Raw genomic sequence first — 21,317 nt, 5'->3', positions numbered from 1 at the left:
TGGACTGGTCCCGCTGCCAGGGACAGGGGAGTGCAGAACCTTCCAGAGATCTCCTTCTCCCTGCAGAGCTGCTGCTTCTCCTGGAGGGTTTTGCAGGCTGGCTTGCCCTGGAGACAGGCCAGCCTGAAAAACCCTGTATGGCATCCCTCAGCCTCCCCTGGGGCTGACACTCAGACCCGGTCCCTAGGCAGCCTGCACCAGCAGCAGCGGGAGGGCAACAAAGAACTGGCCGGTGTGAGGAGACCCAGCAGGGTGCCAGTGCCGGGGGGGGGTTACAGGAGGCTGGCGGGGCTCTGACCAAGTGCCATTGGCTCTCTCCCTTTGCAGCGTTGCTGCGGAGATGTGGAGGATGCTGAGATCCCACTGCCAGACCACAGGAAAGATCCTAAAGGAGCTGCTCAACACGCTGCAGGAGCAGCCGCTGGACCACCATCATGTCTCTCAGAGAGAGGCCCCCTGGGCCGTAAGTACCAGCCCCTGCAGCAAGGGAAGGAGCGCCGTGTGTCCCCATCACTGCCTGAGGGTGTCTCTCAGTCTCCCATGGGGTGTAGTCATTGGGCCGAAGAGAGAGAGAGCGTGTCGCTAGCCAGTGCTATAGTCGAGCCGGAACACGCCGAAACACTCTCCTGGTGCTATTCAGCAGCACTCCTAGAAGCACAGGGTGAGAAGGGATCGCAGGGTCAGCTCGTCCAGCCCCCTGCCACGATGCAGGACTTGTTGTGTCTAACCCACCCCAGACAGATGGCTCCAGCCCCCTTCTGAAAACCTCCAGCGAAGGAGTTTCCACAAGCTCCCTAGGCGTCTGTCCCATCGTCCTACTCTTCTTACCGTTAGGAAGCTTTTCCTGAGGTTTAATCTACATCTGCTGTGCTGTAGTTTGACCCCATCGCCTCTTGTCCTGCCCTCTGTGGAAAGAGAGAACAACTTTTCTCCATCTTTTTTTATGGCAGCCTTCCAAGTATCTGAAGACCATTATCAAGTCCCCCCTTAATCTCCTCTTTTCCAAACTACACATAGCCAGTTCCTTCAGCCTTTGCTCGTATGGCTTGTGTTCCATCCCTCTGATCATCTTTGTTACTCGCCTCTGGATCCATTACAGTTTCTCCACATCCTTTCTAGACATTGGTGACCAAAACTGGACACTGTCCTCCAGCTGAGGCCTAACCAGTGCTGAGTAGAGCGGTACTATCGCCTCCCATAACTTGCATGCTATAGCTCTGTTAATGCAACCTAAAATTGCATTTGCTTTTTTTGCAACAGCATCGCATTGCTGACTCATGCTGAGGTTGTGATCCACCACAGCTCCCAGATCCTTCTCAGAAGTGCCACGGCCAAGCTGGTTACCCCCATTCTGTATCTGTGCATTTGATTTTTCTTCTCTAAATGTAGCACCTCACATTTGTCTTTGGTGAATTTCATTTTGTTGTCTATAGCCCGGTCCTCCAATTTACCATGATCCCTCGGAATTTTAGCTCTTTCCTCTAAAGTATTGGTGACTCCTCCTAGCTTTGTGTCATCTGCAAACTTGACCAGTTTGCTCTCTCTATCTACATCCAGGTCATTAATAAAGATGTGAAACAACACCAGACAACAATGTTGTAATCGAGCCAGAACGCACATAGTAGGCAAGCTAAATGACATGATTCACATCTCCGGCACAACTGTCTGTTACAGCCAGCAGTCCTCTGATGCAGTGAAAAGAGCATTAGGAAATTCTTCTCTTCCTAACTACTTCTTTGAGAAGGCTAAAGGTGCTGACGAAGACAGCAGCAGCCGTGCATCAACTGCAGACACAAACACAAAAACAGAGCTCTTCCTGTAATGGAGTTCACTGAGGTGGCTATTGCAGTGAGAACGAACCGTGAAGATTACCCTTCAACAGCCAAAGACCAGCTGGCATGAATTCTGGTTAGTGGATGCTGAAGAAGAGGGATTATCCTTGGTTGTCCTGCCATGATGGTAAGCTTGGATGCCTTAACTGTAGCAAAGTTTCATCAAGGTCTCTCCATAGCAGTAGGATGGTGGTAGTTTTCTGTTTCTCCTTATGGACCTAGCTGAGAGTCCAGATTAACATCTCTGCCAATGAAGATAAAGGAACACAAAGATTCAACTGCATCTGAGGTAGCTTTACAGCTTTCAACAGAAGCAGAAACCTCAACTTTTTGAAGATGAAGTGGTTAACATGACAAAATCAGAACTTGACACAACTGTGCAGGTAAAGCGAATGGCCTATTACATTGCTAAACATGGCAGACCCTACTCTGATCATCCCGATTTAACTGAATTCCAGATACTGCATGGTGTAGATATTGGTATCGGTCTGTGTTCACAATTCAGTGCTACAGACATGCTAGACCCTATCTCATCTGCAATGCACCGAAAGCCTTGCAAATGACGAATGTGCGCACAGATGCCGGAGAGTGACGGAAAGATAGCCATGTCTGTTGATGAATCAACTACTCTGAGCAATGAATCAACAGTTAGAATCTATTTAAAATGTGACACTTTGAAGGATGATTATCCTCACTTCATGTTTCTTGATCTGATTGCACTTCCACATCAGACGGCTTCAGGCACTGTAGATTGTGAGCTGAAATGCCTCAATAAATCGAATTCTGATTACAATTACTCTTGTAGTATTTGCGAGTGATGGTGCTAGTATTATGCTTCGGAAGAACTCTGGCGTAGCGAGCTGTATTGTGAAGAAGTACCCAAATGTTCTAGCGAGGTAGTGTGTGAATCACAGGTTGGATTTGGCAGCTGCTGAAACGTTAAGTGAAGTAAGAGCTGTAAATCACTTGGAATTCTTTGACAAACTGTATACGCTTTACTGCCGGTCACCTGAAACCAAGAAAGAACAAGAAGAAGATGTGAGTATCAGCAGAGGGAAAATTACTTTTTGTAGTGACCCATTATTCTTAGATAAAGTGAAAAGGAGGTAGGGCAGCTGTGCAACCGATTTGGTCTACCAGTGACAGGAATAGTCAATGCCTAGCATGACTTTCTTGACTATACTGGTCAGAAGTGCCAGCTCAGCTGAAACCTCTGTTCAGCTCCACGCGTGTGATTTCATGCAGCACGGCTGAGTGTGAGCGTGGATTTAGCCACATGACTATGATTGTGAATGGCAAATGTGGCAAGCGGCTTATTCCGCATATGTCATTGCTCATGTTTAGCAAGCTACGTGGCCCTTCATTTTCCATGTGGCATCCTCTCAGCTGTGCCAGAACTTGGCTCAGACATCCTTGTTCTCCCTCTGATTCACAGACACATAAATTACAAGATGGAGAAAGACGCTTTGTGGAAATATTTGTAGAAATTAGATAAATGCATTACAGCAGGCCTTTGCTACTACAGCCCCTGTTATGCCTTGATGTATTTTGTGTTACTTGTGTAGCCTACTAGCTAGTTTCAATTTAAAATAAACTTTTATTATTTCCGCCTGATAGACTAATGTCTATAGTGCAGCAGCGTGATTTATTTTGTATTTTCATTAGCTTATAGGCTAAAGTAAAAAGAAAACGTGCTACGCATTCATTGGGTTTTTATCACTGTACTGTCTAGATTTATATCTTTTACATAGTGTGCTGTGTACACATTAATGGCATTTCAGCACAATGATTTCAACAGTTAAAATGAATTGAATAGCTACTATAGGTGTGTGTGTGTGTGTGTGTGTGTGTGTGTGTGTGTGTGTGTGTGTGTGTGTGTGTGTGTGTGTGTACCAGGGGTTGGCAACATTTGGCACGCGGCTCGCCAGGGTAAGCACCCTGGCGGGCCAGGCCAGTTTATTTACCTGCTGACGCGGCAGGTTCGGCCGATCGCGGCCCCCACTGGCCGCGGTTCGCCGTCCCGGGCCAATGGGGGCGGCGAGAAGCGGCGCGGGCGAGGGATGTGTTGGCCGCGGTTTCTCGCCGCCCCCATTGGCCCGGGACGGCGAACCGCGGCCAGTGGGGGCCGCGATCGGCCGAACCTGCCGCGTCAGCAGGTAAATAAACTGGCCCGGCCCGCCAGGGTGCTTACCCTGGCGAGCCGCGTGCCAAACGTTGCCGACCCCTGGTGTATACAATTAAAAAAAAAATCCAATACCTTGTTATTTTGGACAGCCGGCCTGTCTTCAGCCATGCCTGGTTTAGCCAAGAATTACTGTACCAGAAATTCAGTAGACAAATAAAATGTGAATTTGTATAATTCATGTTTATGAAAATCAATATTTTAGTGGCATTCCAGTACCTTCAGATTTTGGACTACACCACTGTCTCTAGCCGAGTGGTTAGGGCACCCAACTGGGAGACCCGGGGTCTAAACTCTGCTCCAATGACTATTTAAGTGTTCCCAAGTAGAGATAGATACCGAATTCCCTTTGGGGGTGGGGCTTAGGCCACACCCCTCTCCTCAGCATTTCCTATTGGCTGGTTTAGGCAGCTCCCCACTCTTAGCTTCATAGATTTCAAGGCCAGAAGGGACCTCTGTGATCATCTAGTCAGATCCCCTGCATGACACAGGCCAGAGAACTGCCCCCAGAGCATTCCTAGAGCAGGTCTTTGAAGAAAAACATCCCATCGTGATTCAAAAATGGTCAGTGATGGAGAATCTATCACCACCCTGGGTAAATTGTTCCAATGATTAATTACTCTCACTGTGACGTGTATGCCTTATTTCCAATCTGAATGTCTACCTTCAACTTCCAGCCACTGGATCATGTTAGACCTTTCTCTGCTAGATTGAAAAGCCAATTAATTAAATATTTGTTCCCCAGGGAAATACCTATAGACAGTAATCAAGTCATCCCTCAACCTTCTCTTTGTTAAGCTGAATAGATCGAGCTTCTTGAGTCTCTCACTGTGTAGGGTGACCAGATGTTCCGATTTTATAGGGACAGTCCTGATTTTAGGGTCTTTTTCTTATATAGGCTCCTATTACCCCCAACCCCCGTCCTGATTTTTCACACTTGCTGTCTGGTCACCCTATCACTATAAGACATGGTTTCTAATCCTTTAATCATTCTCACGACTCTTCTTTGAACCCTCTGCAATTTATCAACATTCTTCTTGCATTGTGGGCACTGGAACAGGACCCAGGATCCCAGCAGTGGGTCACACCAGTGCCAAATACTCCCACTCGAGATTCTTCTGTTTATTTATCCCAGGATCACATGAGCTCTTTTGGCCACAGCGCCACACTGGGAGCTCCTGTTCAGCTGATTATCCACCAGGACTCCCAGGTCCTTTTCGGAGTCTCTGCTTCCCAGGAGAGAATCCCCCGTCCTGTTCCTAGATGTATTCATTTACAATGAGCCATAGTAAAACACATACTGTTCGATTGCCCCCCAGTTTACCAAGCGATTCAGATCGCTCTGTATCAGTGACTTGTCCTCTTCATTATTTACCACTCACCCAATTCTTGTGTCATCTGCAAACTTTATCAGTGATGATTTTATGTTTTCTTCCAGGTCATTGATAAAAATGTTAAATCGCGTAGGGCCAAGACCCGATCCCTGCAGGGACCACACTGGAAACACACCAGTGCAATGCTGATTCCCAGTTTACAATTACATTTTGAGACCTGTCAGCCAGTTTATAACCAATTCATGTGCGCCACGTTACTTTTGTATCCTTCTAGGATTCCGATCAAACTGGAGTGCGGCGCCAACTCAAGCGCCTTACAGAAGTCTACATACATTATGCCAATGCTATTTCCTTTCTCTACCAAACTTGTAATCTCATCGAAAAACAGATCGCAATTATCTTGGCGGGAAATATTTTCCATACACCCATGTTGATTTGCATTAATTAAATTATCTTCTTTAATTCTTTATTAATTTAATCTTGTACCAGCCGCTCCATTATCTTGCCTGGGATCGATGTCAGGCTGACAGGCCTGAAATTACCCAGGCCATCCCGTTTACCCTCTTTAACAATTGGCCCAACTGACTCTCCCTCTGGAGCGTATATGGAGCCTGGGCACTTAACTCAGGGCTGTGAGTCCACTGGGCAGCAGGGCACATGAAGCTAGGCATGGCAACGCTGAGCCCAAGTCCCTTCTGTGGTTCTAGCCAAGGTCACACAGGCTAGGAATTGAACCCAGCATCCCAGGCCTTAGCCCCCAGCCCACCCCTCCTCTCTAGGTGCCTTGGGGGAGTGTGGGAAGGACGAAGGCCCTGCAGTGACATCTGTCTCCTGTTCTTGGCTGCAGGTCACCAGAGTCCTGTACAAGATCCTCAAGCAGCAGGGCTGCAGTCAGAAGGTGAAGGAGCTCTTCCCTCAGCTCTCCGTCGCCCTGCTCTTCCAAATAACCTACACGGTGGAGCCGTCCATGGATAACCAGAGGGTGCATAACCAGGAGGACACGCCCGCACCCCTCAGCCCCGTCAGGTACTGCCAGCCCGACACCCCGCCTCGGTTCTGCACCGTTGCCCGCAGGCACGCGGCAGGGCCTGGCTTGGGCTCGCTCAGTAACAAGAGGCTCGCTCTGCATGCAGGTGTGCGGTGAATGCCATGCAAGCCTTGCTCCAATGTGCTGGCTACGGGGACCAAGCCACGTTCATCCAGAAGCAGGGTGGCTGGAGCATGCTCATGAACGCCGACATGCACCACAAAGGCGTCTTGCTGCTTGCCCGGTGAGTGTCTTGTCCCTGGGGCTGCTGCCCAGAACTGACCGCAGCAGCATCTCCCGTCCCTGGGCCCAGGACACGGCCACATCGCCTTCCCCGCTGGGTGAGACGCGGCTCCCAATCGCCTGCGTGGAACAGGCTGCAGCCTCTGTGCTGTCAGTCGGCTACTTCTCCACCCTGCGCTGCCTGGCGTAAACCGCTTCCTGCGTGGCTCTGGCAGGTGTGGCTGGGCAAAGACAGCCTCCGTCATGTCTGTCTGCAGCGTTGGTGTAGCCCTGTCAGGCTCAGCACATGAGAGAGACAAGGTGGGGGAGGGAATGTCTTTGGCTGGCCCAGCATCTGTGGGTGAGAGAGAGAAGCTAACACAGAAAGCTCCAACACTTGTCTTAGACCAATCTAAGATATTCCCTAACCCACCTTCTGTCTCTCATCACCCAATATCTGGGCACATGAGAAAGGCCACCGAGCCCACCGATGCCCTTCTTTGTCTGCAGTTCTCTTGCAGCCTGTCACGGAGTCCCCGGGCAATGCTCTGGAACTGCTCCCCACAAAGCCAGTCAGGACTTTGGGGAGCCTCCTCTCTCTCGGAGCAGGCTGTCTTCAGGGCAAGAAGCTCACACGGCTTCACCTTCCTGGGTCTCTCCTTGGAGCATTCAGCATATGCCCCTCCGTGCGCTTCCCACAGCGAGTCCCCCCAGGTGGGGTCCTGAGGAAGCCAGAGCGCTTGCCCCGCTGGGTGAGAGTGACTGTCACAGCGTCTCCTCCCCATGTCGTCTCTTGCAGGTGTCCAGCAGGCTCCGGGTGCTCTCCATCACCCTCTTTAAACACCTGCTGGAGCTTGTAAGGGGGCTCAACAGGAGGCGGATGAAGGAGCATGTGCTCCAGAGCCTGGTCCCGCTGCTCCTCCTTGTGCATGATGGGCGTCCCAACGTGTCCCAGGTGAGGCCACGGGCTGGAGCCTGCAGCGGATACCGTTACAGAGTGACCAGTAATTTGTTTTGAGGGGGCAACATGTGACACCCCCCCTTTAAAGGGTCTCGCTGACAGAGGGCAGGTGCTCAGTGCTGTGACAGTCAGGCGCTCAAAATCACTTGAACGTTGAGTGCAGTAGCGCCATGACCATGGCGCCCCACCCAACTGTGGAGTCTTCCCTGCATCCTCTGAGCCCAACGCTCCCCCCCTGCAGCCAGGCAGAGAGATTGTGTGGGGGGAGGGGTCGCCTCACCACTCCTACAGCCACTGGCCTCCACACATTCCCTGGCTGTGCTGGTGGGAAGAGCACAACCCTGGCCATGGCCCCTACCAGGAGCAGGGCTACCCAGTCTCCAGATGGTGCGCAGGACCCAGTGTGCCCTTGGCCAAGCGGCCCGGACAGCCCGTACTAGACATGAGATGCCCAAGCCGCGCCCCCCCCCCCCCCCCCGCCCCAGGTGTCTCTGCACATGCTAGCGCTCATGGCCACCATCACTTGGGAGCCAAATGCCACCAGCACTAATGAATTCACCCTCCTACTCACCATGAGGTGGGGAACTGAGGCACAGCATGAGGCCTAGCGCCTCAAAAGTATTGATCACCCATAGGCATTAGGCACCTAAATCCCTTTGCACCCCTGGGCCTAAGCAACTTGCCTGAGTTCCCGCAGGGAGAGCTGGGAATTGAGTCACGTCTCCAGCCATTGCCTTAGCCACACCACTGCCCTTCCGCAAGCAACCTGGGGCCGGGAAGCATTCAGCACGCACGGCCTCCGGGTAACGAGGCTAGTGGCTTCCAGCTCCCGTAACCATGGCCGGCTCGCCCTGGCCCCACTTGTTTTGCAGGTGTGTTGGGACACCCTCAGCAGTGCTGCGGAATTCCTGAAGTGGCACCAGCTCGGTGGCTTCATCCAGCACAAGGATATCTGGCAAAGCTGTGACTGCCTGGTGAGGGAGCCCTCAGGTCATTCACTGCGCAGCCCTCGCTGGTAGGAGCGGGGGAATCGGTGGATAGGGCACCCCCCATTGCCCGGCTCTGTGCCCACACTGAGCCCCAGCCCCGGGACCACTCCTGGCCCTGGGTGTAGTCCCTCTGCATGATCCCCCCGGCACAGGAAGGAGGGGTGAAAACAGGACGTGGGCTCCACACACCTGGAACCCGGCCTGCGGGACAGAAAGGCCTTTAATAACCTTGTGCTCCCTTGTTCTGGTCCTAGCTGACGCGCTACAAGGGGAGAGCCAACAATTTTCTGTGCCAGACCATGGCCTTTCTGGAGAACCCACAGGCTCCAATTAGAGAAGCGGCCATCAGGTTCATAGGTAACCACAGAGCAGGGGTCCCTTTAGCAGGGGGGCTGGATCTGGTCCCAGGCTCTCCTCAGTCCCTGCCAGCAGCGAGAAGTAACCCTTGGGCTCCTGATTGTCTAATGAAGGATCAAGGGTGTCAGAAGTCCGCAGGAGCAAGCTCACCCCAAACTGCCCTGATCGGCTGATGGGCCCCCTCTAACCCCACTGCTCCCCATGCAGTCCCCATTCCCCCCCCATACCCCACCATGGGCTCTTGGTAGTGGACCCTCAAGGTGCTGTGCTCTCCTTTGGCAACCAGCCCTGTAACCATTCCTGGGGACTCACCCTTTCCCCTGGGGACCCTTGGGAGCGCATCCTGGCCAGCGAGGGGCGGGGGAAGCGAGGGGTTGTTTGGAGGGTGACATTTGACACCTTCGCTGGGGATGCGGGGATGTGACGAGCTGTTTGTATGTGTAGGGCTCACTGCCCGGCAGCTGGACCAGAGGAGCCAGGACAAGCTGGATGCCATCTGCAACGGTGAGTGGTACCTGGTTTGAGCACTGAGCGCTAGGGGGATGAATGGCCCAGGGCCGTGGGCTGGGTTCGATCTCCGACACCAGCAACATGATCTCAGGCGAGAGCCACAAAGGGATGCAAAATGTAGATCCCCAAACCCCTGATCAGCTGCCCCCTCACCCTGTCGTGTCTGCTGGTTGGCATGTGCCAGGCACTTAGCCCTGACCTCAGAGCTGCGGCCTGGCAGATCCCCAAACTGGGCCTGAGCTGGCTGGCCTTTGCAGACGATTGCCCCCCCCCAAACACAGCCGAGGTGGGGTGCTGCCTCCCCCCTTGCACTCACTAGCCCAGTGTTTGGAGCAGTCACCTCCACGTGGGGTGCCTGGGGTCAAGCCACTGCTCCAAATGAGGCCGAGGTGACGTCCGGTCACCTACCTCCTTGCTGCGTGCCCGGACCCCTGGGCAGCGCAGGGCAGAGCAGCATCTCCACATTTGTTGGCGAATGGCGGGGGGGGGGAGTGATATAGATCAGACTCCTCACTCCCAGAGCAGGTTCACAGCTGGGCCTCCCAACCAGAGCTAGAGAATGGCTGAGCTCCCTCCTCGGCATTTCCTGGATGCCAGCAGGGCACCTAAAGTTAGACATAGCCTAACAATGCCCAAGCCCCCTTTGTGACTCTTCCCCTCTCTGGACCTAAGTGCCCATCTGTGCATTGGGGGGAAGGCGGAGGGTAAATACAGGCAGGGATGAGGTGCTCAGATACTGCAGGGACGGGGCAGTCCTAGAAATAGTGAGTGAATGGGGTTCATTGGGACTTCTTGCCTGTGTCTGGAGGCTCCCCCATTTGTGGAGGGCAGCAGGGATGTTTAGTGAGGGTTGCTGGTTGTTCCTGCTAGTCCCCTGCCTCCCGCCTCCCAGCCTGCTGCCTCCTTGTCACAGGCCGAGAGGTACAGCGCTGGCTTGGTCTGCTGGGGCTCTCCAGAGGGCTTTGGCTCTGACCTCCATTTCCTTCCTTTCAATCTTAGACCTCAAAGGCTTGCAGGAGGACAGCAACTCCTTGGTCCAAAGCCTGGCTTATCAGACCACCTTCATCCTGGAGGCGTTCAAGAACCACCCTCCAGCCCGCTGCAGCCTATGCACATTTTTTCAGTGGATAAGAACAACGTGTACTAAGGAGAGCCCGGTCATTGAAGCTGCCCAGCTGCCCTAGCTCTGGGAAAAGCCAACCTCCCTTCCCTGGGAGCTTCGTACCAGAGCATGGCTTCTTCCCCATTGGCCGCCTGCCCTGCGCAGCTATGTGAGTAGTTAACTGCTCGATAGCTTTCATCACCATGTACTTTTTGACAGGTTTCCATGCACTGTGTAGCATTTACGTCCCGCCCTCCGTCCCCGTTTCCGGTTGTGTATGTTTTTGGCGCCGTCGGCCATTTTGAAAATTTATTTTGTATTATTTTTCTGTGTTTGGCCGGGGGAAGGTTGTGTGCCTGTGTTTTGACATATTTAGAGAAAAAGTATGAATGAGTAGAAAGAGAGACTGTAAGGGGTTCACGACTCCCTCCCCTTCCGTCTGGGCGGGAGACCACGCCCTTTGCTATGATAGTAGTATAAGGGCCCTACCATCAATCAAACCCTAACCCCGCCCCTTGGTCCCTCCCACCTGTCACCGGAAGTCCCACCCCATGGGGGTATTACTTCCGGGGTCAAGGTGCCGCCTGACCGGAAGCAAGGTGTGTCACGTGACCCCTCTAAGCACTCCCCCCACCACCCTCTACCAATCAGGAGGGGTTTCGTCCCGATAGGACCGCCCCGAGAGGAGATTTTGACCAATCAGGGGGACTTCCGGGGCGGGGGTGACCCGTCCGGAAGTGGGTCGTGTGACCCCTCTAAGAACTCCCCCCACTACCCTCTACCAATCAGGAGGGGTTTTGTGCCGAAAGAACCACCCCGAGAGGAGATTTTGACCAATCAGGGGGACTTCCGGGGCGGGGGTGACCCGTCTGGAAGTGGGTCGTGTGACCCCTCTAAGAACTCCCCCCACCACCCTCTACCAATCAGGAGGGGTTTCGTCCCAACAGGACCTCCCCGAGAGGAGATTTTGACCAATCAGGGTGACTTCTGGGTTGGGGTGACCCCTCCGGAAGGGAGTCGTGTGACCCCACTAAGAACGCCTCCCAAGGCCTTCTGCCAATCAGAGTGCAGCACCATTACCCCATAAGTCCCAGCGCCAGACAGAGGAGGCGGCCATCTCTTACCAAGGACACGTGTTTTCGAAAGCGCGGAAAGGCTGCTGAGAGGAAACATGGACTCCTTCACCACCCCCGTGAGAACTTCGGACTTTGTTTTAGCCCCAACCGTCTTTGACCTTGTGTGGAGCAGGCGTTACATCAGCGACAGTTCCAAGGAGGACCCTTTGACCCAGCCATTGATGGATACGTCGGAACCCGACCCCGAAACCCTCGTGAGACAGCCCGATGAACGTGACGGCCTCTCTTTGTCCACCCCCTCAGAGGTGGAAGGCGATCGCGGCTCGGGGGAGGCACCGGCGGACAAAGCGAATGGAAAAGATGGCGCTCAGGTAAATGAATGCTTAAGAAGCGGCGGTCGAGGAGGGGTGGGTAATGGGGTAGGAAGCGGGGGTTGCATAAATTAAAAAAAAAAAAAACAAGCCGTGGAGGTGCTTACACGGTTTATTTTCTGAAAATCTCTCAACAGGTCGACGATGCCTTTTTAGAGGCCTTTAAGAACTTATACATTGGAAGCCCTGTGGGAGTAAACATATCGTGCGTCAGCTGCTTTTGCTCATGTCTGAGACACAGATCTCAAGCCGAAAAGGACAAAATGGAAGAATGAACCATCTGAGACTCCCTTATGGTAGAGGTCATGGCATCCATTTTATAGGTGGCTGTAAAAGGTTGTGTTAAACCAGGCGATTAATAAAACTTATTTAAATGTGTCAATATGAATGTGTCCCCTTTCATACTCGTGGTAGTAAAAGACGGTACCAGTAACAGTCATGTCTACACAGACAGCGCTGTTAAAGAAAATATATTACGCCCCCGGGGAAGTTGGGAGCTTCGGCGGGGTCAACCCTCTTTTTCAAGCGGCCAGAAAGCATAGTAAAACTTTAAACAGAAGACAGGTAACAGCATGGCTTTCAGACCAGGATGCTTACACTTTACACAAACCGGCTCGAATACGTTTTAAAAGAAACAAGACCATTGTTTCAGAGGTGGATGCGCAGTGGCAGGCAGATTTGGTGGATATGCACCGGTTCTCTAAACACAACAGCGGTTTTAAGTACATCTTAACAGTGATAGACATTCTATCCAAATATGCCTGGGCCTTAGGCCTAAAAGACAAGACGAGTGGTGAGGTATCCAAGGCCTTTAAAGCTATTTTCAGTGAAGGTCGCGTGCCTCAAAAATTACAAACCGATCGGGGGATTGTTAAAGCGGCATGGAGTTCACCATTTTGTTACCAATAATGAAGTCAAAGCAGGGGTTGTGGAGCGATTTAACAGAACTTTAAAAACTAGGATGTGGAGATATTTTACAGCCCATAACACCTTTCGCTACATTGACGTCTTACCTGACTTTATAAAGAGTTACAACCAGAGCTTTCACAGAACTATACGTACCAGACCCGTTGATGTTAACCCTTCAAATTCTCTGAAGGTATGGAAAATGGTTTACGGAGATGATTTTAAAATAAAACCGGTTGTTGCCCCTTTTAGAAAAGGTGACCATGTGAGACTATCTAAAACCAAAGGCGCTTTTGAAAAAGGTTATGAACAGACATTTACCGATGAGATATTCATAGTGGATGAAGCCTTAACCAGGGGCCAGAGACCTGTATACCGCTTAAAAGATTACGAGGGTGAGGCAGTTACTGGATCTTTTTACCCTGAAGAATTACAAAAAGTAAACCCCAAACGAGACAGGATTTACAGGATTGAAAAAGTTCTAGCGGAGAAAGGAAAAGGGAGAAAAAAAACAGCTACTGGTGAAATGGTTGGGGTGGCCTGATAAGTTTAACAGCTGGGTGGAAGCTTCTCAACTCTGTGACATCTAGACACGAACAAACAAACAAACAAAAAGATTCCTTCTGCAAGGACAGAGAGAGAGAAATGAGTGACGGCGGGTTTTACATTACTTTGCCCAGCAATGCCAGCTCTGCAGTTTTTCCCCAAAACACCAGCTCGAACTTTACAATACGGCTAATTAAGCCCTTGGATCTCCCAGGTGCCTGGGAGGTGGGGTTAGTGGAAATACAATACCCGCACAGCTGGAATACTATCAACGCAGACACCCCTTTCGAAATCACCTTTGGAGCTATAACGTGGAATTTCATCCTACGACGAGGTTATTACTCGACCATACGCGAATTACTGGAGCATATGAACAGCAACGTGGCTCGTCATCCCGGACCGCCTGAGGTGGTCATGAACTACGACCCTGTGGGTAGAAAAGTGAGACTTAAATCTACTGATTTTATGTACATGTTTTCTACTGGTGGGGAGCTAGCTAACATTCTGGGTTTGGGCCACAAACGTAACGTCCAAAAATTTCCCTTCTCGGCAGACATCACAGGAGGTTTTAACTCCTTGTATGTATACACGGATATCGTAGAACACCAGTTTGTGGGGGACTTTTCTGTTCCCCTGTTACGCTGCGTCCCTGTCCGAGGAAGGAACAACGAGTTTGTTACCATCACCTACGACAAACCTCATTACGTCCCTGTCAGTAAACACCACATCGACACCATCACCATTGAAATAAAGACAGATCAGAACAGAGATGTCTCATTTCGCTTCGGCAAGGTGATCGTCAAGCTGCATCTGCGTCCGCGGAGAGAGCGAGGTTTCTAAAAAAGCAAAACCCTATTATGGCGATCCCAAAAAATTATGGCGACCCCACCATCTACAGGAACTATTACAAAGCCCAGGCTGGATACGCCCTTCCTGGATATCATGGGGCCCCCGTGATGTACGGGGCGGGTGTGAGTGGAATATTTCGTAGCCTCTTTCGAAAAGCCGTACCGCTTTTGAGGAGGGGGCTAGAGATTATTAAACCCCACGTAAAAACCGCCGCTCAAAACATAGCTAAAGATGTGGTAGGTCATGTCTCCCGGGCTGTTCTGGAGAAGGTGGGGAATACAGCTTCACAGGAAGGATCGGGGGTGATGTACATTAAAAGGAGGAAGAGAAAGAGAAATACATCATACCCGCAACGCACAGGTCCCCCGAAACCCTTTAAAAGAAGGGCTTTGACTCGCAGGGCCGGCCAGAAGCGAAAGTCCAAGAGGAAGCCTGGGCGAAAGAGGAGACGCGCTCTGCCTGGTAAAAGAGACATATTTTAATCAACATGGCTTTTGTTCACTGCGGGTCTGAAGAGTGCACCAAATCCGAACTAGACTTGTTTCAAATAGCCCCTACGCAGACCAGCATCGAGAAAAGCATCTACATCGAGGTGCCGCCTCTATCGGCCATTACGGAGTCTGCCCCCATTGACTTTTTTATAGCAGGGAATGGCATAGATTATACGGATTTAAACAACACGCTGCTGTACCTGTGTTGCAAGATTGTAAAAGGAGACGGAACTGAACTCGCCGCGGACACCGAAGTGGGTCTGGTGAATTACCCCGTGGCCTCTATTTTCAGTCAGTTGGATGTCACGCTGGGAGACCGCCTCATAAGCCAAAGCAACAACTGCTACCCTTACAGGGCCTTTATAGAATCGGTGCTCAATTACAGCGACGACACCCTCGCCACGCAATTTTCCGCCGGCCTGTTTTACAAAGACACTGCTGGACAACATGAAGAAACAGAGTTGGATGGAGGGAATCTAGGGTTTGTGAGGCGTGCAAAGCTGACGGCCGGGAGCAGAACGGTAGAGCTGCTGGGCCATTTACATAGCGACCTGTTTTTTCAAGAAAAACTTTTGTTAAACGGAGTGGATGTGAAAATTAAACTGACGCGCAGTAAAGACGCTTTCTGTTTAATGGGCAGTGCGGCTGAAGGCTTTAAACTGCGCATTGTATCAGCGTCCCTTTTTGTGAAGAAAGTACGGGTGGCCCCGGGAGTCCGTCTGGGGCACACGGAGGCCCTGCTTACCGCTAATGCTAAATACCCCGTGGACCGTGTGGGAATGAAAGTGTTTAGCATCCCCGCGGGCAGCAGGGTCAGTAACCAGGAGAACCTGTTCTTGGGACAGTTACCCAAAATGCTTGTCCTAGGGTTTGTGGATAACGATGCCTTTAGCGGAAGTTACGCTAAAAATCCCTTTCATTTTAAACATTACGATATTAATTTTGTAGCCTTGTATGTGGATGGTGAACAGATACCGACCAAGCCTCTGCAACCGGACTTCGAGGCAGGACGCTGCGTGAGAGAATACATGAATTTGGTACAGACAGCTGGTAAACACATGAAAGATCGTTCTCTGTTAATCGACCGTGAGGAGTTTGCACAGGGTTACACCTTGTTTGCCTTTGACCTGTCTCCCGACCAGGAATGCGCTGATCACTATTCCCTGATTAAAACCGGGAACCTGAGAGCAGAAATACGTTTTGGGAAGGCTTTAACAGTTACCGTCAATATGATTGTGTATGGGGTTTTTGACAACGTCATAGAAATAAATCAGAGGAGAAACGTTCTGTTTGACTACATGTGAACATGGACACCGTGCAGCTCTCACGTGTCTTATCAACGAGTCCTCACTACAAAACCAAGTCGTTTCAGATAGTCGGTCTTGAGCTGCGTCTTGTAATAAAGAAACCCAAAAAATGTCCCCGTCATAGGATTTTGTGCTTTTTCACAATAACAGGTGACACAGCCATGGAAAAAACACCCGTTAAACTCAAAGGCTGTGCGTATCCCATCAACATCGGCATAACCATCTAAAAAGTAGGGGCCTACCTGTAGTTCCCCACCCTGTAAAGCGTGCCGTATTTGTATATTTTCTTTGTGAGAGATATACAACAGCCACTGAATAGATGGGGTCGAATATCTCTTTTTCTGCCTGTGATAGTTGTCTGGAGGGAGACGAGCTACTGTGTTAGGCTCCAAAATCATAAACCTGTACATAGCCATGCAGACAGAGGCCAGTGTTATGTACCGGAATGGATCTATACACAGTTTTATCTCGGTGAATTTACCAGGTTCTTTCTCTACTACATTTCCCTTCGCCGTCATTTTCATAATCTCTTTTCTGTATAGGATACAGGCCTGTCTCAAAATTTTTACATCCTGCTGACAGTAATATGCGAGCTCTTTCTGCAAGTCAAATGCCTCAGAGCTGTGGTCCCGATACCAGTCGAGAAACTCTGCTTTTTCTCTGGGCATCATGCTTTCTACACCATAGTGCTCCATACTGGGCATAGGCCCCACGTAATTTTGATTTTCTAACATGTTAAAAAAGTGTGGAAAATACCCTTTGCACCCTTCAAACCCCATCGCCTGCGGTAGCTTGCTAAGCTTCATGGGCAAGAAGTTTAAAGAGTCTATAAAACGAATGCCCAGGGCCTTAACTTCCACGCACATTAGTTTACTACCCTGAGTGATCAGTTCTAGGCCCATCTTTTCCTTGAGTAACTGTCTAACAATAAAGTATGCATCATAACCTTTAGAATTGTGTGCTAGGAACGTGTAGTCCCGAAACTCTTTGCCAATAAAGGTCTTCACAAACACATAAAGACACTCATCGCCCTTAAATTCCCAGGATTTTTCTGGCTTTAGGGACATAGCAAAAATGTAATTGGGAGTGTGCACCCCGGTCTCCTGCGTGCATTCGAAATCATAAAAAATATACTTTTCTGAAGATTCAGGCTTTCTAAGGCTGTCCATAAAACAGAGGTGACCGTCTACATCACCCAACGATCAAACCCTGACACTGCTTACACCGTCTCCCTTTACACCTATGCAGCTTATCCACGTAAGACTGACACTTCTCACACAAAGTTTTAGACAGGCATTCAACTTGGTTTTTTGATGCACAGTTGATATGTCTGTCTAAACACTCTTTGGACCGACAATACAGTCTACAGCTAGGACACCGCTGCTGCACGCCCACGCTGTCTGAGCACGTTACGCTCAAGCAGAGGCGGCAATGATACCTGCAAGAGTGGTCGTGGCTGTACACCATGTGGCAAAACTCACAATAATTTTTCGCTCCGAACAACTTTTTTACATCCAGAACCCCATAGTAATGCTCATCGTGCAACAGGATAAAATAAGTCTTGGGGTACACTGTGCCCCCCGTTTTAAAAAAGCCCCAGCCGCCTTTCGCCGTATACAGCACCACCTGTATGTTAACTCCTAAATGCTGTTCAAACTTTGCTACGTCGCTGAGCATAACCTTTTTTTGATCTGACCACCCCAGTTTCTCATGTAACTTTCTCGCCTCTGCTAACAATTCCGCGTCCGTAGGTTTACGATCGGACATGACGGCCAAGAGCCCACCCGCAAAACACAAATTGGTACCGGTGTAAGTCAGGTCTACTAAACACTCTTTTTTTATGAATAATTTGACTATTAAGGATAGTATTTAAAACTCTACGAGCGCCCCCACCCCTGTTTTTTACAACTGTCACAACAAGGCGCAACGTCCCATCGAGATGCAACTCTCTATTGCTCTGTAGCAGTTTTGAGGTCTGATTTAAGAAATCCTCAGCAGACAGCTCATCCCTAGTTCTTTTGACCGAAAACAAAGCGTTAGTTAAATTACGGCTCTCTAAACGTAACTGAACATAATCATCAGGGCCTACCCTACCATTAATGTCATCGAGCACTAACTGTATCCCCCGGTGTATGGCTTCAACAACCTGCTGAGCTGGATTTATTTGCTCAAGATTAACAAAATGAAATTCCTCACAATACACTGACCCCCCAAATCTGGATACTTCACGTTGCCAACTTCTCACTCTCTCCATATACACCTCAGCATTTTCGGGGTTACTTGGGGGTTCCTCTACGGGATCATTAGGGGCATCTTTTACATCATATGCTATTTGAGAGCAAGTCTCTGAGGCGCCTCCATGAGGGTCATTGGGAGTAGAACGGGACCCGTCTAGAGAGCCCTCTGGGGAATTTGCTAAACCAGAGTCTGATTCCGCCTCCCCATTTTCAGACAAGCCAGTTTGAGAGCCTCCAGTAGGGGGCATCTCTTTTTGTTTTTGTTTTTTTTCCTCATTACCTCTTTAGCCCTTTTTAAAATTTTTACAACAACCCGGGCCTGGAACTTTTTGGCAGCCATCTGTTTATCCCCCAAGCGCTGTCCCCCCTTTTGTTTACACATGAGCTGATGTGTACCCTGGAGGGTGCCCCTTTTACCCAGGCCCCTTTTCACGACTAGTCATGCCTGCTCAGAGCCACCCTTTCCAGCCCTTATGTTTTTCAGCATGGCTCTGAACCAAGCATCATATTTTTCCCCATTTCTTTCTAGAATCCCGTTCTTTTAGACTACCCGAGGATACATCCTCCACCACTTTTCTGAGGGAAGCCTCAACCCCTTCCCAACTACTAGAATATGGGGGAGCTGGGACAAGCTTATGGTTTTGGGAGAATGGTTTGTCAGTTCTTGGTTTTTTATTCACAACCCCTAGAGCGCATGCAACAGTGTTTAATAAGCTTTCCAAACACAGCTCAGCACACAGGCCCCGGAGCTTGCAGTTTATATCCACTGAAGTCCAAGTCACACAATCATGGTGCCTTTGGCCTGGCACATCTATGACACAGCCCTCACAATCTTCAAAAAGCTTTTCCCTAAGGCAGTGTTTAAGGATAGCATAAACAGCAACGCGTACAATAGTCCGCATGACTTTTTTACGCCTTCTACCTCTGAGGGGGTGGACAAAGAGAGACCGCCATGCTCATCGGGGTGTCTCACGAGGGTTTCGGGATCGGGTTCCAGCGTATCCAGCAACGGCTGGGCCAAAGGGCTCCCCTCGGTCGCTCCCTCCTCCTCCTCGGAACTGTCGCTGATGTAACGCCTGCGCCACACAAGGTCAAAGACGGTTGGGGCTAAAACAAAGTCCGAAGTTCTCACGGGGGTGGTGAAGGAGTCCATGTTTCCTCTCAGCAGCCTTTCCGCGCTTTCGAAAACACGTGTCCTTGGTAAGAGATGGCCGCCTCCTCTGTCTGGCGCTGGGACTTATGGGGTAATGGTGCTGCACTCTGATTGGTGGAAGGCCTTGGGAGGCGTTCTTAGTGGGGTCACACGACTCCCTTCCGGAGGGGGTCACCCCAACCCAGAAGTCACCCTGATTGGTCAAAATCTCCTCTCGGGGAGGTCCTGTCGGGACGAAACCCCTCCTGATTGGTAGAGGGTGGTGGGGGGAGTTCTTAGAGGGGTCACACGACCCACTTCCAGACGGGTCACCCCCGCCCCGGAAGTCCCCCTGATTGGTCAAAATCTCCTCTCGGGGTGGTTCTTTCGGCACAAAACCCCTTCTGATTGGTAGAGGGTAGTGGGGGGGACTTCCTGTGACAGGTGAGAGGGACCAAGGGGTCAAGGGGTGGGGCTTAAGGGGTGAAGGGACGGGGTTAGGGTTTGATTTATGGTAGGGCCCTTATACTATTTATGATACTTCCGGGTACCTTGGTTCAGGGGAAAATTAGCTCAGCTCTTCCGGGTACCTTGGTTCAGGGGAAAATTAGCTCATCTTGCAGCTCTGTCAGCCCCTCTGGGTCTCTGTCAGGATAGCGGTCTCCATTTGGCTTCCCTGGGCTACTTCCTACATTCGATTCCATGTGTACATGGGTTCCAGGGTTGTTGTTTGCTTTGCTGGGGTAGACGGCTAGTGGCAGCCCCACCAGCTCGTCGGAGACCCCGGCGTCTTGCAGCTCTGTCAGCCCCTCTGGGTCTCTGTCAGGATAGTGGTCTCCATTAGGTCTGGGGTCACGCAGCGGGGAAGAGATGTCCTGCTCCTCCGGCAGCTCTCTCCCGACTGAGCTGGAGGACCAGCCTTTTATAGTTCCGCTTCCTGTCCCGCCCTTCTGCTTCCGGTGGGGTGGCCGCGGAAGTCCTGGTTCTGCCCAACAGGGGGCGTTCATGGCTCCCTCCCTGTCTGTCAGGGCGGGAGACCACGCCCCCTCGCTACAGAGGCCTTAAAGGAAAGGAGTTTAAAAAAAAGAAAGATTGGTTAGGCTTAGAGGAAATGGTTCTAGCCTGCAGTCAGGCCAAGTAATGGTAGAGAGTCTGTTTGCCCAAGGCCATCAATCAGGGCAGGGCAGCAATTGAGTAGGGGCTCTGGCCTACGGTCAGGCAGGTAGAGCACCAGAAGGTCCATTTGCCTGGCGCTTGATCAGGGCGGGGCAGCAAGCAAGTAGGGGGGCTCTGGCCTACAGTCCGGCAGAGCTGTCGCAGTCTAGGGGAGGTTAGCTCTCTGGTGGGAGAGTCAGCACAACTGTCTGGCATCCGGATTCAGGCGGGTGCCAGACCAATGCAGGCCTCCTGACAACCAGGTGGGGAGGCTACCACTCCTGACGTTGGGGTGGTGGGGGTAGAGGAACCCAGGCCCTCCCGCTCCACTGCGTCCCAGCCCAGGGCCCTAACTGCAGTGGAGTTGTCCGACACTGGGTCAGCGGCAAAAGTCCAACCGCAACGTGCTGGCCGGCTTGTAGTCAATAACACAGCTGAATCTGATTTGGCTTCCCTGGGCTACTTCCTACATTCGATTCCATGTGTACATGGGTTCCAGGGTTGTTGTTTGCTTCGCTGGGGTAGACGGCTAGTGGCAGCCCCACCAGCTCGTCGGAGACCCCGGCGTCTTGCAGCTCTGTCAGCCCCTCTGGGTCTCTGTCAGGATAGTGGTCTCCATTAGGTCTGGGGTCACGCAGCGGGGAAGAGTCGTCCTGCTCCTCCGGCAGCTCTCTCCCGACTGAGCTGGAGGACCAGCCTTTTATAGTTCCGCTTCCTGTCCCGCCCTTCTG

The sequence above is a fragment of the Emys orbicularis genome, chromosome 10, assembly GCF_028017835.1.
Source record: "Emys orbicularis isolate rEmyOrb1 chromosome 10, rEmyOrb1.hap1, whole genome shotgun sequence".
Classification (NCBI taxonomy): Eukaryota; Metazoa; Chordata; order Testudines; family Emydidae; genus Emys; species Emys orbicularis.
Note: the sequence above shows the minus strand (reverse complement) of the source record.